Below are 18,035 nucleotides of genomic sequence, written 5' to 3'. Positions count from 1 at the left end.
CAAAATTAGATTAGCTAGTGGCCTAGCATAAAAAGTGGATCGAACTTCTAGCAATGGGTACAACGTCAGGCTATTGTCATTCGACGTTCCAAGAATTTTGATAGAGTATGGCACCGTGGTCTGATAAAAAAAAACTCCATGCGTACAATGTTTGTGGATTTCTGTTAAAAGTAATCAAGAATTTTCTTTTTGACTGTTCACTGTGGGTCGTCCTCGACAGGTCTATTTCTAACGAATTTTCAGTGAAAGCACAGATTTCCCAGGGTAGCGTCTATGCACCTACACTTTTCCTCATCTACATAAACGAAATGGGAGACAACCCTGCAAGCCCTCTGCTCTGCTGACGATATCACGACACAGTAATCAGTATCAAAACACGAAGACCCAGTACAAGCCTTCATTTCACTACAGGTGGACCTCTTTAAAATTGAAAAGTGGTTTGATGCATGGATAATCCACTTCAATGCATCGAAAACAAAGGGGCTTCTTATTACGCAATCAAACGTGTCACGTCAACATCCTAGCTTCATCTTCAAAAACGGAACTATTAAGAGAGTCGACGAGTTTCTTCTATTGGGGATTTATTCCTCCGCTGATCCCTCTTGGAATAGCCACCTTGATAGGGTGGGAAACTCCTGCATAGTAAAGCTGGGCGTTGCTCAGCGCTTCAAAAACCTTCTTCCATCCAGCTGAATAATCCTACTATAAAAGTCCTGCATTAGACAAACAACTGAATATGGATACCTTATGCTACCACTCCAAAAAACCTCTTGGTACCTCTCCAGAATAGGTCGGGCTTTACCTCTAAACTTGGTTCGCTTCAGTACCTAAATGAAAGGTTTATCGTTGCGTTGATGACAAATTATATAAGTAAAAGAATTCACCTCCCCCAGACTAGCTCTCACGTATTATGCACCTTTCCCCCCTCCTTTGTCCAGCCATCAAGGCAGACACGAAGGCTAATATCTCGGTCAAAATACCTTTAAGACATGTCAATAACCAAGTTGTTGAGGAATAGCTTCATGTGCCGTTGGTAAATTTGTCAAAAGGAGGTAAATTAATAGCGGCATGTCAAAAACTTTTATGCACCTGGTGCTGTAAATAAATAAAAAATGTATTCAATATTATCTCAAACACAAGCGGGCTTGTTTTGACCCCAGCACTTCATACTGCTAACAAACGATATCATGATGTTTCTACAATACAGGCTTACTTAAGCGTTTTTTTGTTCCACAGTAAACCACTTTTTAGATGAAAGCAGGAAGGGAGGGAGGGGGTGGTATCTAGACGAATGAAACTCAACGCAAAAATCCTTTTTTTCTTTTCCCAATGTTTCGCTATGTTAAATTGAATGAAAAGGTACAGATAAAAAAAGTCATGCAAATTAAACCAAAAGCTTATCCTTATTTTGGCAGAAAGATAATATTTTCAGCAAGAGTTGTAATATAGTTCAATTTGGGCAGCCTCACAAGGAACCAAAACTTACAAATATTTTTTCAAACCAAACTTTCTAATGAGAAGAATGGCCATTTGCAGTTGGTTCAGGAATGGCACATATTATTTCAATTAATATTTTCTTAAAGCGTTATTTAGAAAATAATTGCAGAAATTTTTATAAAGACCCAGAAACCCCTCTAAAATTATACTGGACCAAAACAAGATGTATCCCATTGGTATTACAATTTTTGAAAATTGCATGGGAAAATTACTGAGCCTTACCTTGAAAAAAGGAAACTATATTCTGTATGAGAAAAACTGATTTATCCTTTTTTTCCATTTTTTTCTTACTTTTACTGAGGTATTGGAACAACAAAGAGAGCTGTTTAATGACACCATCAGAAAGTTCGATCTGTCACCCAAAAATTGCGGTTTAGTACCATCCCCCCTCCGATTTTAATTGCCACCAATAGAACTAGGACACAGGAAACAATACATTGTATTAAGATGTTATAAGGCTCAATTCAAAGCTACTTATTTTTCAGTTTAATTATTGTAGAGTTATTGCAGAAGAGGGCATTCAAAGCCAAATCATCAAGTGAGAATATTTTAAGATCTAGGTTACAAGATTGTTATAAATTTTTTCCAAACAATAAACTTGTGACTTGAAAAAACAAATAATAAAACTAAATAAAATTTAAAAGACGATTTGTTATGCTGTGCTTGCTCAGAAATATTAAAGGTAAATGCTCCAAAGACTTATTTTATGACAAACACTGGATTTTTAAATGCCAATTTAAGGAAAGGTTGGATAAAATTGAAAAGAGACATTACAAAAAAACTAGTTGCATATTCATCAGTCTCATTCCTTTCGTAAGTTGGAATAAGGATTTTATAAATATTATTGTCAGTATTTTTAACCAAAAAATAAGCAGAGTTGAAATTTAAAATGAAAAACAACTTTTATTTATTAAAACCTGTTATGGTTTATCCGACATATTTAAAAACTATTAAAAACAAACTCGTTCGTGAAACTATTCTTTCTTAAAGTTTTTAGAAAGGTGAAATAGCATTGAAAAATTATTTACTTTAATAACCAGTAAATAACTACCAAGAGGTCTTATTTTTTTATTTTCCAAACACCCCTTTCAGTTTTCTATTTCTATATTTGTGCCGGTTTTGTGTTTTCAAAAAATCACTATTTTTCTAAATACTCCTAACACAGGCAAATATCGGGAGCTAGTTTGTCAATAATAGGTTGCATAAACCACAAGACAGGTTGTGGGTTGTGAGCTATTTCCCACGAATAAAAAAAAAGACGAAATGAAAACTGCTTGAAACAAGTCCCTTGGAAGAACTAAACTAACCCACTGACTGCAATAGTGTCTTGTAATCTGGGTTCCTTTTCAAACGAGTCCTTGTTTAGCAAAACCCCATGTATCCGAACCCTTTAACCAGAACCATTTCTTTTAAGTCAATCCCCATTTAACATAACCCCAATTTAGCTAAGCCTTCAAATAAATCAACTACGATTACACTCATACCCATTGCAATTCACACTTCCTCAACTTAAGTTAGGTTGAGTTACCTAAACTGGGGCTCAGTTAAATGGGGATTAATTTAAGGTAAAGTTAAGCAGGATTTAGTTTTAAAATGGGTTGTGTTGCACGGAGATTGTGATACATAGGAGTTGAGTTAAATATATTGGATGGAAAGGGACTTAGTTAAGCACACACCGAATGGAGCTCCTTCGAGTGATGCTTGACTAATTGATTTTTGATGCCACCTATATAGAATTAACTTTATAATGTTTTCAGAAAGAAAGGAAGATAATGTATTTGGCTTTTTATCCTAGGCTAATAAACGCCTTGTCTGTACTGTTATCGAGTTTCAATATGAAAAGTAGGTCTAAAAGCCCATTTTTCATTTTCTATGGGCAGACTATAATGTTCCTAATAAAACGTATTTCTTGATTAAGTTCTAGGCTAGCATAAATTAATAGATGTTAATTAGTTAATAAAGTAGACTAGGTCTATCTGGTAGAACTCTAGTTTAAAGGTTCCTTTCTGGCTTAGAAATTAGGTGAATGAATTTAAGGCCAAGAATGTGCCCGGGAAGGTATTTTTAATCTACAGAATCAAAACTTTTATTATATCCTGTGTTTCAAAGATTAAATAGGCCACATGTCAGAATGATGCCTAGCCTAGGTTACCTGAATTTTGAAGAAAAAAACTTTTGGGTAAAATTCTAGTTAATTGACTTCTTGCTATCTCAGAAAGGGTTTAGGTTAGGAAAATGAAACTTTCAGGGATAAATCTTCAGACTAAAGTATGTCCTGGGAAGGTATTTTGAAGCAACTACCTCCACTCCTTCTCCCTCTAGAGGGCCCTGACCTTTGATGACCTTTAGAAATATGTATGTTATTAAAGTGAAACCTTGCAAAATAGATCTTCTGCTTAATTGAAATACAACAAAATTGTTTTCAGCTTCATAACTTTGCTCAATTCCATTTCATAAGGTTTTAAAGATATGCAAATACATTTCCTAAATTTTGAAAAAACACATTGATATGGCTCAAAATTCTACTCAAATAACAGGAATTGCATTTTCAGAACTAAAGGCAGAGAAAAAGCAACTAGTAACTGAAAATTAAGGTAAAATGTTGTTTTGTCAAAATTTCAATAAGTATAGACCTGTCATGTAGGCAAATTTCAGGGCCCTCTAGAGGGAGAAGGAGTGGAGGTGGTTACCTTAAAATACCTTCCTTGGACATACTTTTGCCTGTAGACCCATCCCTGAAAGTTTCATTTTCCTAACCTAAACCCTTTCTAAGATAGCAAGAAGTCAATTAACTAGAATTTTACCAACTTTTGTCTTCTTTTTTCTGTTTCAATCTTTGTTAAATGTTTCTGTTTTAATCATAGCTAGCCTAAGTCTATAGCCTACACCTAATTGAAATTTGATCTTAAATTCAAGTTTTACATTCATTGAAATTTCAAATGGAATTCATCCTCCTTCCCTAATGGTTAAATACAGGCTACAGCCCAAATTGTAGCCTAAATATATATGAAAACTTTGGTTCTTTTGGCAGATTATTAACCAATATGAAATAAAATGAAAAGTATAAAAAATTTAATGCACAAATAGGCTATTTTTCATTTTGGTAGAATTTTTCTCCATTTAAGGGGTGGTTTTCTAAATAAAAAAGAGATAATTTTCTAGTTTATCTACTTTTGATATCTTTGTAAGATGTTTGATTAGGAAAATGAACCTTTCAATAATGAAACCATGGCCAAAAATAAACACTTGGATGGTATTGCCAAGCCTCCATGTTAACCATCTTCTGATTTCTAAGTCTTAGAAATTTGCTTACTTAACAAGCTACTTAACCTATTAAAATTTTAACTAGCCTACTTAACTAATTGACATTTTGACAACAAAAATTTAACCTTAATTTTCAGTTATAATTTATGTTTAACCCACTAAAATACAAGATGAGTAGAGTAAATAAAAGATAATGAAAGAAAAATAACACAACTATATGAGACATAAAATATATACAACACAACCATAACTTATCTAAAAAAGGAATCTCTAAAAAATCAACACAATTACAAAGTGAAAACTAACAAATAAATAAACAAACTAAATAGTGGAATGGGCCAAGAGAATCAACATAATCCACTTTAAATTTTGAGCCTAACTTCTGCAAAGAAGTAATAATGACAAATCCCAAAATACCAAATTGTTTTCTTGTTCCTACAAGACTGGGGTAAATAAAGCCAAAACTTACAATGACAGAAATATAATATACACAATTTAGCCCAATTCTTTTATTTTCAGTATAGGTGAAATACCAGACAGGAAAAGTATTGAATGATTACAAAAGCTACTATATAGTAATGCAAGCAATTTTGAGAATAATGACAACAATTAGCCACTATTTTACCATAACCTACTTTAAGTTTTTTTTTAACATCCCATACAATATTGGTCCTAAAAGCTAATAGATTCAAAAAAATATGAATGCCTAACCACTGCAATTCAGAGACACAACAGACAGAGAAGTTAGAACATGGAAGACAAATTAGCATAGACCTTGCATTAAAGACTAGGTATTCACAAATATCAATATTCAATGACAGACTTTGGAAATACTTTGAAATAGATGAAACAGAATTCAAGAGCCTAGATCTAGAACAGCTTAAACAAAATATATCATCTGCAAATGCAATATAGGCAAAATTTCCAAAATTAAAAGAAAAAGAGTGTATAATTCTGGGTAGCATAATGTGTATACAAATACTGAAAAGATATGGTGAAAGAACACCATCTTGACACACTCCAGAATGGACTGGAATATTCCCATAAAAAATAGAGTGAAACTTTAACAATGCATGGGAATTCCTATACCAAAACTGAAGTACCCAAACAGTTGTATGCAATGAGAAGGTTTGATTAATTCAGTTTATTTAGAAGCCAACCAACCTGCAATAAAACATGACACACATAAACAGCAAGTAAAGCTTTACAGACAGCACAAAAGGCAATAACGAAAAAACAAGCACTAAGCATACAGCATCTTCCTCTGCATAAACAACAAAAATAGCAAAATTCTTCTGAAATATTGTAATAACATAAACCATAATTATGTCTCTCACACATCATTTTGTGATTCACAGATCAAAAGTTTGTCTTTGTTTTATGGGCCTTCCATATCTTAATAGGCATGGACCAAGTAGAGCCCTTATTGTATTGGTATTATTGTTATTGTTCACTGGAGCTGGATACAGAGTTGCAAACAGTGTGGCTGGGACATCACTAGTTTTGTCAACTCTAAACCTTACTGGGGTAGTAATGGGTGGCCTGGTAGTGTATGGCTTTTTAGGGGACTCTGTATCCTCGAGTAATGGATCTGGTGCAATAGGCTGGTTCTCATCCAGGACTACTACCAGTTTGTGTGGAATGTTGATTTGGTTTCTGTTGGAGTACAGAATCTGGGTTTTAAATGCAAACAATTTCTTCTTTAAGTACTTTTGTTTTCAGCTTGTACAAAGTAAGATCTAGGCTCAGGCATTGACAGAACTGTCCCCTTCTTCCACTGTTTTTCTTCTATTGACAGTTTCATCCAAACTGTTTGTTTGGGCTTTTCTCAGGTAAGTCTCCTGCATGCTGGTTATAGTGAGTTTTGTTCCTATACTGATTTCTTTCATGAACACTGATGATCTCTTTTCTTGGTATTACCTTTGGATGCAGCTGAATGGTTGGTAGAATTGACCTTGGAGTCCTGCTCATGAGCTGTTGTGCTGGTGATGCAGATCCACTGATAGGAGTACTCATGTACTCTAGGAGACCAAGATATGGATCTGCCTTGGAGTCAACTGTCTTCTGTATGATCCTTTTTGCCATGTCTACTGCCTTTTCTATGTGTCCATTTGACTTTGGGAAATTTGGGCTTGATGTACAGAGCTGTATGTCATACAGTTGCAGAAATGTAATGAACTCACTGGGTGAGAACTGTGGTCCATTGTTTGACCAGATCTTCAAAGGTATGCCATATCTGGCAAAATGGGACTTGAGTTTGGTGATGATTACCAATGAGGTTTTGCAGTTCAGCTTGTCAATCTGTTTGAGAAATGGCTATAGTAATTGCTAGTAATAAGGTAATTTCTTCCCTCCGACTGATAGAGGTCAATACCAATGATTTCCCATGAGCCTTGAGATAGTGGGGGGATAACATTGTCTCTTTGGTATTGCTTGGTCTGTATTTCCCACAAGATTCACAGCTTTTTAAACCTTTCTATTTTCTGGTTCATTCCAGGCCAGAATTTCAGTTTTATTAGATTTTCAGTTTTATTACATTGTCTGACCAGAATTCATTACAGTTTGTGCTTTCCATTTGGTTTTTTCCATTTCCATGTGGGGTACATGCAGGTGCTGTAGAATGTTTGGCTGGATGGTTGAAGCAATGACAATTTGGTCAGCCTTCAATATGATGCCATTGACAACTGCTAGCTCTTCTCTGAAATTCTAGTACAGAATAATGGATCTTGGACAAGACTTCCTGACAGCAGGCCACTCTTCCTGGATAGCCTTGGTGAGGGTTTGCATTACTGAATCTTGCAGATTTTCTTTTCAGATTTGCTCCATTTTTGTATTGCTGACCAGAATATGTTTAACAAATGAGTTTACATGAAATTCTATCTCATTTTGAAATTCGTCATTTTCTTCAGATGGGTGCAGACTTGACAGGGCATCAGCTACCAGGATGTTTTTGCCTATAATGCTGTGAACCTCCAAATCATAGGCCTGTATCTGATAAATCATCCTTTGCAACCTTGGTGGTGCCTAAGAGTAGCACTGTTTCATCTCATTCAATGCTTTTGTGGCAAATGCTACTATCTTTCCATGAGTTAGGAGTTCTGCCCCAAGGCTGTGCTTTGATGAATCTGTTTTTAATTCTACTTCTTTGCTTTGAGCATCAAATGCTTCTAGGTTATGACAAATAGAAACCTTGATCTTTTCCATCTCTGATTTGTGAACACCTGTCCACTGGAATGTAGCCTGCTTTCCTAACTCTGAATGAGTGGTTTAAGGCGGAGAGATTTGGAGCATAATAGGATAGAGAATTGACCAATCCTAAGAACATCATGAGCTCTTCCTTGCTTGTTGGATATAGCATGTCCTTTATAGCTTGAAATTTCCTTGGATTAGGTTTTATACATTCAGCTGTGATGATGTGGAGGTTTTGGCTGGGTGTGTCTTTTGTAGATACATGGGAATCAGCACATCTTGGACATTTTATAGCTTGGTCACATTTTTATTCTTAGTTTCTAATTTAACATTAGCATTTTTGTGTGTTGTGAGGTTTATTGCCAGATATACTAAAGCACAGTAAGGACTTGTATGCATATCAAAACGTATAGGAACGTCTACAAGTAACATTCGTTTTTGATTGTAGCAATGTCTGTGCATTTACATCAAACAGATTGATTAGGCTACTCTTATTGCATTTCGCTGCTTTCGCAACCCTGAAACGATATGATTTAAAATGATAACTTTAATGGCATGCAAAATTTGACATAAATTTTTTTCAAATAGAATTTATTCTGCTGTAATTTGGAATATTTCCCTAGAACATTGCAACGATGAGAAATATTTTGTTGTTTACTGTGGGAAACACAACCCAAAGGAAAATTCATTCTCCAATCATTTTAGTATGGAGTAAAATAAATTTAGCTGTACTATCTTAAAGACTAACCATCAAAATTACCTCTTTCATTATTTCAGGACCCAAAGGTAGCGGCAACGGGTAACCTGAAGTATCTGTAGGTTATGGAACGACCAGTGGAAGGTACTCTTGATTTGCCTTTGTTATAAAAACAACAGATGCGAACAAGCAAGGTATGTCTTTGTATTTTAAGAGATTCTGCATGGAAAAGTTTGTCTTTGGGTCTTGTAGCCTTTTCTGAACGTTTAATTTAGTTGAATTTTTAGGTCATTTTCTCCTGGTAAACATCTTGGTGAATGAGCATTAACCACGTACTTCTATGAAACAAAAATATATTTTTAGGTAATTAGAAAATGTTTATATTTCAATAAAATTAGATTCTATAATCTTTACTTTTAATGGAATGGAAAATTGACTGTGTTTTTACTATATTAAATAAAAAATAAGTTTTTTCAACTTAAAGGTTTTTCAACTGTGTTAAAGTTAAAGTTTTAAAAGTTTTTCAACTTGAGTATTTTCAACAACGCTAAACGCTTAAGTTTGGCTCTTTCTCTCAATTCTACTTTTTAAAACAGTTAAAAAACTTTAGCGTAAAGAACAGGACGTTGATGAGGAAGCAGCCCCTTTCATATACGAAGTAATTTCTGTTCGTTTTAAGTTTTAATGTCGCTCCTTACTTTCAGTAAAAAACCCTGTTTTTTTTAAGTTAATTTCCGAACGTTTTGAATCAATGCATGTTTTGATTTTGGCTCTCTGAGAGGAATAATTAAAACCAAATTAGCATTTTTATATATTTTTTTTGGCTAAATGGCTTTCTCATAGTTTTGATCGAATGATTTTGAGAAAACAAAGGAGTGGGGAAGGAAGCCTAGTTGCCCTCCGATTTTTTAACTTAAAAAGGAAACTAGAACTTTTAATTTTTTGCGAATGTTTTTGTTAGTAAAAGATATACGTAACTTATAAACTAGCTTACGTAACGAACTTTTGTATTCTGATGTTTTTATTACATATATGAGGGGGTTCACCCCCTCGTCAGTACCTCGCTCTTTACACTAAAGCTTAAATTTTGTCCCAATTCATTAAGAATGACCCCTGAATCACAAAAGCCGTAGAATAAATAGTTAAAATTACTAGAAATAGTTTAGCGTAAAGAGCGAAGTATTAGGAGGAGGTGAACCCCTCAAATGCATAATAATTTCTGTTTGTTTTAAGCTTTAATGCTGCTCCTTACTTCCAGTTGAAAAAAACTTTTTCATATTTATTTTTTCATTGTGTTTTTTTTTAAAATAATGCTAGATAGTCCTGCGCTCCCTTCATGGAAATTTTCTTCTCCAAACATATCCCCCAACATATTCCCCTCTTCTCAACCCCTCCCCCCAAACAAAAAATCCCAATAACCATTACTATATGTAAGCACTGGTCAAAGTTTGTAACTTGTAGCCCCTCCCACGGGGACTGTGGGGGAGTAAGTGGTCCCCAAAGACATAGTTGTAAGGTTTTTCGACTACTCTGAATAAAATGGCTATCTCAGAATTTTGATCCGTTGACTTTGGGAAAATAATTAGCGTGGGAGGGGGCCTAGGTGCCCTCCAATTTTTTTGGTCACTTAAAAAGGGGACATAGTACTTTTCATTTCCGTTAGAATGAGCCCTCTCGCAACATTCTAGGACCACTGGATCGATACGATCACCCCTGGAAAAAAAACAAACTAAAAAACAAAACAAAAAAACAAACAAACAAATAAACACACATCCGTGATCTGCATTCTGGCAAAAAATGCAAAATTCCACATTTTTGTCGATAGGAGCTTGAAACTTCTACAATTGGGTTCTCTGATACACTGAATCTGATGGTGTGATTTTCGTTAAGATTCTATGACTTTTAGGGGGTGTTTCCCCCTATTTTCTAAAATAAGGCAAATTTTCTCAGGCTTGTAACTTATGATGGGTAAGACTAAACTTGATGAAACTTATATATATAAAATCAGCATTAAAATACGATTCTTTTGATGTAGCTATTGGTATCAAAATTTCATTTTTTAGAGTTTTGGTTATTTTTGAGCCGGGTCGCTCCTTACTACAGTTTGTTACCACGAACTGTTTGATTCTGCTAGGAAAAGTTTGTTTTTGGGTCTTGTAGCCTTTTCTGAACGTTTAATTTAGTTGAATTTTTTAGGTAATTTTCTCATGTTAAACATCTTGGTTAATGAGCATTAACCACTTACTTCTATGAAACAAAAATATGTTTTTAGGTAATAGAAAACGTTTATATTTAAATAAAATTAGCTTATATAATCTTTACTTTAAATGGAATGGAAAATTGACTCTGTGTTTTGATTAAATAAAAAAATAAGTTTTTTCAACTTAAAGTAAGGAGCAATATTAAAAAACGAAACGAACAGAAATTATTCCGTGTATGAAGGGGTTGCCCCCCTTCTCAATATCTTGCTCTTCACGCTAAAGTTTTTAGCACTTTAAAAAAACTCCATATTCAAATTCAATAGCCCTCGTGGTTCAGGAGTTGTTCTTAATAAATTAGACAAATCAAAGTTTAGTGTAAAGAGTAAGGCATCGAAGAGGGGCAACCCCTTCTTATACAGAATAATATCTGTTTTCTTGAGTCTTAATATTGCTCCTTACTTTCAGTTTGAATTTTTTTTTATATTTAATTTTCTTTGTTTTTCATATAATGCCGATAAATCTGGCTCATCCTCCATCTGACCATCCTCTCCTCACGAGAAACTCCTCCGTGGAAAGTTCCTCCCAGTTAATAAAATCCTTCTGATCAATTCTATTCTTGCTGAAATTTCCCCTTCTCGCTCCGTAATATTTTTTTCAGTGTAGTCAGTTCAAAAATTCTCTGTAGCGTTCTTTTATTTGCAAAAAAGGTTTTAATCGTTTTTACGATCACTTCGGAAATCATCCGTCCATACAAATTATTTCCCAGTAATTCAAACATGCTGAAAGTTTCCCCTGAAACATATTCGCATATTAAAGTGAGTAGGCAAAGAAAGCATAGGACAAATAAAAATAATTTCGTAAGGGTATTTGGTCAAAGTACCTCAGTGTAAAATTTCCCCTGGAAAGGTCACCCCAGGAAATTTACCTCTGAACGGAAAATTTGTCTGATAGAAACCAACACAAAGCACAAGTCCCCCCCTCTCTCCCAAAAAATCCGTATCCTTCCTAATAACAAACTATACGTAAAGATAAAGGCGAACTTTATAAGTTCAAGAACTCTCTCCTGGGGCTGGGAGGGGGTCATGTTGTCTTCAAAGGCATTTTTTTTGGGCCTTTTTAAGTATGCTGAAGCAAATGGCTATTTCAAAATTTTTATCAGGAGATTTCGGGGAAAAATGAGCTTGGGAGAGGGTCTAGTTACCCTCCAATCTTTGGTTACTTAAAAAGGACGCTATAACTTTTAATTTCCGTTCAAATGAGCCTTTTCCCATTTTTTGGTCTGATTATCCCCCCAAAAAAAAACAAAAAATAAGCACGTATCCATAATCTTTCTTCTGATAAAAATATATAGTTCTTACTATATATTTTTCACTATAAATATAAATATATAGTTCACTTACCTTGGTAGTATTACACAGTGTTACCTGGTATGTTTTTTCACAGTTAAAAAAATATAGAAGATTAGGAATAAGTTCGCAAACAAGGATTAGAATATTGGAAAACTATGACAGAGGTCAAATATAGTTCTGAACATTGGGCGCTCAGAAAAGCGGAGGAAGATTAGCTAGTTGTTTCCCAGAGAAATCACCTGCGAATTGTTTTGGACATCCCACCAACTGACCGTATATCAAACACAAGATTGCACAAAAATGTAGTTCGTTCCCGCTTTCTAGGGCTATAATGAGAGAAAGGTTGAGATTGCTAGGCCACCTTTTGCAGATGAAGGATGACAGATTGCCAAAACTTCATTTTCTATCTTAATTGCAGCAGTGTTATTCTCATACATGCATTAATCACCGTAACACATTTGTCTGGTATAACATACAAGATTAATATCTTCGTGTATTCTCTTCATTCAGCTGAATCGAACGCATGCTTGTAATCTATAAGACTGAAGACTAAACGTGTTTCGTGTCTGAGGACTTAAACTTCTCTTAAAACTTTATCAATAGCATCTCTCAAGAGTATCATCATGCTAAATAATTCGCCAACTATAGAAACCACGCTAATGCCTCTACAATTACCGCACTTACTCTTATTACCTTTCTTATACAGGGTTATATTCAGGCTTTTCCTAATATACTGAGGCACTTCCTTTTTTTTAATATTCATAATCTTTCGTAGCTTATTTCTGACCTCGTAGCCACCATTCTCCACGCCTTTCCCCTATTCAAAACATATTCTCGAAATTTTCTGGCCATCTCTCTTTAACTCTTTTCTTATTACTGATTTTAAGCTCTCCTCTTTAGCATTCAACTGTTCCCGGAAAGCTTCTCTAAAATTTTCATTCTTGAGTTTATCAACCTTATAGCCTCCCGAGGGGTATGTTACCTTTCAAACATTTAAGCTTTTAAATTAGCACTAAAAACTACTTAATGGTCACCTTTACTTTTACCATCAATGTCCTATCATCTTTTATTGATCCAGCCAGTCTTTGGTTTACAATAGCATAGTAAAGATTAGCTATCTTACCATCTTATGAATACCATGTTAACTTATGGGCTATTTTATGACAAAATTCTGTATTTGTTAATGCTAGATTGTTGTACCTGGACAAGCTTGGTGCAGTATGTAGCCATTACTGTTTTATTTTCCTACACCAAGTTTTTCCTTAGCTTGAATACCAACTATCCCTATTCCTACTGACCCAGGCCTTAAAATATCCTAAAAAACATCATACTTCTGCCTGGTACCCTGTCTATTTGTTCTTATAATTGTATGTAAGTTCAATCTGATTCAGTACTATATCTATTAGTGGATAATTATAAATTGAATTTACCAATTAATGAATCAAGTCAATTTAATAACCTTTAATATAGTTAAATTCATTTAAACAAAGGAATCGATTAAAAGTAATGTTACCTGATGGAATTTAAAACAGAAGTTAATTTTTTGAAAAGTATTCTGACTTTTGGGTCTAAAGATTTGTTCTTTGAACTCTTCTTTGTCGTTTGGCGTAGCTAACTAGTTCGTTCCCCTTTGTTACGGTTAGACTTTTAAACACTTCGGGGCTAAGAGAACTTATTTTTAAGGTTTATTCAAGAGATGAGATGACATGTAGGAGTGAAAATTGGCTCTAATCTTGACACAGAAATTGTGTCAAGATTACCTTGTGTCAACACTAACGATTTTTTTGCAAATTCGAAAAACTGTCAAAAAACACCAAAGGCTAGATGATGGTAGTGCTTTTTTCGTTCGACCGAATAAACTAACCGAATAGGCTAATTGTCCGGGGTAAATTTTCACCAGGATTGAATTGTCTAGAGAATAAATCCATGAAGAAGAGGGATTTATCTGTGGTGTTGCCAGATTTCGGGGGATTACTTAGAAAACGATCAGAAATAAAAAATTAAGTTGTTTCAACTGAAAGTATGAGCCACATTAAAACTTGAAACAAATAGAAATTATTACGTATATGAGGGGTTGCTCCTCCTCAACATCTAGCTCTTTACGCTGATGTTTGAATTCTTTCCCAATTCCTTAGGAACGATTCCTGACACAGTGTTCATTTAATTAGAAAATAATTTTTTTTTAGTACTAGAAACTTTAGCGTAAAGAGCGGGGTGTTGAGGAGGACCAATCACATCATATATGTAATAATATCTGTTCATTTAATGTTGCTCTTTAATTTCTGATGATTTTTTTTTATTCAATTGAATTTTGGACCTGCGAGCCAACTGTCGACGGGAAGGCGACCAAAAAAAAAGCAAACCTTCGAAATCAGCTAAAATTGTGCATACCCTGCAACACATCCGGTTGGAATCAGCGTTAACATACGCATCGACTCTCACTTTTTTTCTGTGACTTACCTAACGAATTTATTGTAAAAATTATAATTTTATCGAATATATAAATTTTTTATCCTTCATTATATTGCATTATTTGATTTTTATTTATCTGCTGAAAATGGTCCTTGGGAAGTGGCCCGTGGGTTGATGGTAAAGACATTTCAAGATTACTAACACAATATGGCCTATGCTATTAGTTTCGTGAAAATGGCACATCAAAAGTGGGAGCGCTACATGTTTAATTTGACCTGTGCTTTCTATTGGTTGCTTTATTGTGTTGCGAGAGCAACACTTTGGTTTTGTCCTGTTTTTGTTTTGTTTTTTGTTTTCCTATGCCGCCGATGTCGGCTTATTCCTGGAAACTGGTAAGGGTCTAACCTGTGCGGTTTTTATGGAAAGTGTAGACCTCAGGCCGGATTGATGAATATGGCACTACATTTTGGAAAGCTCCGCAGAACTCTTGCCTGGGGCCAAAAAGCTATCCCTTACAGATAGCTCCCTTCTTTCGATATTCTTTTGTTATTTTTGTTTTTTCAACGCTGAGGAATAGCCTTTGATCATGTGATTACTGATCGCGTTCTTCTTTGAACATAACGTTTTAAAAGCTTCGATAGGCTTTTGCAACACATATGTTGCTTTCGCAACACTTTATTTGGCGAAGCCGGACAAAGGTTGCCGCAACACTTCACGTTGCTCAGGCAACGTAGGTCTAATTTAATTTTAGTTTCGTATTTCATAGTGCTATTAGTGCTTTTAAGGCCACTTTATTCTCGGTGATTTTTTGTAGGGAAAATGCTCGAGTTATGGTGGAGATAATTTAAAGACCATGAAAACCAGAATAACCAAGTATTGACTGCTATAAAAAAAAACAAACAAACAAAACAAAACTTCAAAATTCAAAATTTTCTTACTATTTAAAAGAGGGAAGTGATTACTGTCATTGTATATATTAAAATAAAAATTTGGTTTAGGTAAAAAGACGTTAACTTATAACTTATAAAACAAGCGGTTCTTTTGTATCAGCCAGTACACACTCGAGAAGTGAAGTTAGGTCGCAATGAAATATAGCCTTGATGTAACCTTTGGTTTATATCACAACATCTGCTACATAGTTGCATATTTAAGGGAGGGGGGTAAAATGTTTGAGCAGCGCCCTCAACTTAGACCCTCTCCCCTCTCATATGCAAATATATAGCCGGAAAAAACGATTAGAAATTAAAGTTTTTCAAATGAAAACGAGCCAAGGAAAAATTTGTAGGCTGAGTCGTCTGAAAGAAATCTTACTGGGGGGGATTACAGCAAGGAGGGGTTTGCTGTTAGAAGGGGGATATTTTTCTTGGAGAGTGAGCCAGATATAACGGTATTATTTGAAAACCGGTCAGAAATTAATTGAAAAATACATGTTTTTCAACTGAAAGTAAGGAGCAACATAAAAATCAAAACGAACGAAATTATGCCGTCTATAAAAGAGAAATTATGCCGTCCTCAATACCTTACTCTTTAAGTTAAAGTTTGACTGATCGTCTAAATTTTATAAGAACAGTTACTCAAACACAGGGGCCGTTTATTTAGAATACGAAGTTTTTTTTTTAAAGGGTGTAAAGTTTTTAGGGTAAAGAGCAAAGTGCTGAGGAGGAGGTAACCCCTTCATATACAAAAGAATTTCTGTTCATTTTGAGTTTTAATGATCTTCCTTACTTTCAGTTAAAAAACGTCAGTTAAAAAACGCTTGTTTATTTATTAATTATCTAATTAAATCACCATTGTGTTTCAGGAGTCATTCTTAAATAATTATAACACAAAGTTAAACTGTAGCATTAAAAACTTAGCATTGAGAAGGGGGAAATTCATTTCGTGTAAGGAATAGTCTCTGTTCGTCTTATGTGGTTATGCTACTCCTTATTTTCATTTGCAAAAACTTTTTTTTATTTCCCTGTAACTTAACGTGTTTTGTTCAAGAAATGGGAACCTCCTGGGAAGGTGTAAAGAGGGGGGCTTTGAATAGATGAAGGAGGATCGTGTGTAGCTGTGTTATCCTCAGGAGGATTGGTGCTGTGGTGAGTTGTTAGTAGTAGTAGTAATTTTAATATGGTCGGCGCTGTCCTTCCCATTTAGAGTTATGCATAGGCCTATATTATGGAGTGGGTGATGTGTGAAAATGTATTAGATGTGGAAGGGCGGGGTCTCTGATGCTTGAGCCTCAAACGAACCCAGCTTAATAATTTATTATTATTATACAATATTTGAATTCTCTTTACAGCTACAAAAGTTTGTCATTCTACCACCCAAACACCTGTCCAAAGACTAAGAATTAAAAAAAAAAAAAAATATTCTTAATTGTATTCTTGTTCAAGATCTCTGTAAATATTTCTCAAGTGGCCTATGGATGGGTCTTTCGAGAGATTACATAAAAAAACTATTTTTTTTAACTTTAAGTAAGGAGCGACATTAAAACTTAAAACGAACAGAAATTACTCCGTATATGAAATGGGTTGTCCCCTCTGCGATCCCTCGCTCTTTACGCTAAAGTTTTTAATTGTTTTAAAAAGCAGAATTGTGGCAAAGAGTCAAACGTTAGCGTAAAGAGCGAGGGATTGCGGAGGGGACAACCCATTTCATATACGGAATAATTTCTGTTCGTTTTAAGTTTTAATGTCGCTCCTTACTTTCAGTTAAAAAAACTAGTTTTTTTTATATAATTTCTGAACGTTTTTGAATTAATGCGTGTTTGATTTTGGCTCTCCACACATAAATTATTAAAATGAAATTTGCATATTAATTCCTTTTTTGGCTAAATGGCTTTCTCTTAGTTTTGATCAGACGATTTTGAGAAATAAGGGGTGGGGAAAGCCTAGTTGCCCTGCAATTTTTCGGTTACATAAAAAGGCAACTATAAATTTTAATTTTTAACGAATGTTTTTATTAGTAAAAAATATACGTAACTTAAGAATTAGCTTACGTAACAAACTTTTATATTCTTAAATTTTTATCATGTATATGAGGGGGTTTGTACCCTCGTTAATACCTCGCTCTTTGCACTAAATCGTAAGTTTTGTCCCAATTCTTTAAGAATGACCCCCTAGTCCGAAAGGCCATTGAATAAATAGTTGAAATTACTAAAAATACTATAGCATAAAGAGCGAGGTATTTATCTCCTCCTAAATACCTCGCTCTTTATGCTAAAGTATTTTTAGAACCCCTCATATGCGTAATAATCTCTGTTCATTTTAAGTTTCAATGCTACTCCTTACTTTCAATTGAAAAAACTTTTCCATGTTTATTTTTTCATTTTTTTTTATTGTAATTTTAGAAAATCCTGCGCCCTTTTCATTGAATTTCTGTTCCCCCATGACATATTTTTCCAAGGAGAGATCCTCCCACATAGCTCCCTCCCCTCAA

General features: G+C 34.5%; 1 long non-coding RNA gene across 3 annotated transcripts in view; it reads left to right on the top strand.

Annotated features, from left to right (window-relative positions):
- The first annotated feature begins 3,252 nt into the window (after positions 1-3,252).
- The window catches only part of LOC136025259 (uncharacterized), a 76,734-nt gene continuing 61,951 nt past the window's right edge, over positions 3,253-18,035 (top strand). For 2 of the 3 annotated variants that reach the window (XR_010617048.1, XR_010617047.1), the window contains exons 1-2: positions 3,259-3,339; positions 8,728-8,841. This is a non-coding gene — a long non-coding RNA (uncharacterized LOC136025259). Of the gene's footprint in view, positions 3,340-8,727; positions 8,842-18,035 lie in introns of all 3 variants that reach the window. The other variant, XR_010617046.1, reaches the window with a different exon arrangement.

Source organism: Artemia franciscana, chromosome 3, assembly GCF_032884065.1.
Source record: "Artemia franciscana chromosome 3, ASM3288406v1, whole genome shotgun sequence".
Classification (NCBI taxonomy): Eukaryota; Metazoa; Arthropoda; class Branchiopoda; order Anostraca; family Artemiidae; genus Artemia; species Artemia franciscana.
The sequence above is the reverse complement of the archived record's forward strand: the minus strand, read 5'-3'. Positions and strand labels throughout refer to the sequence as shown.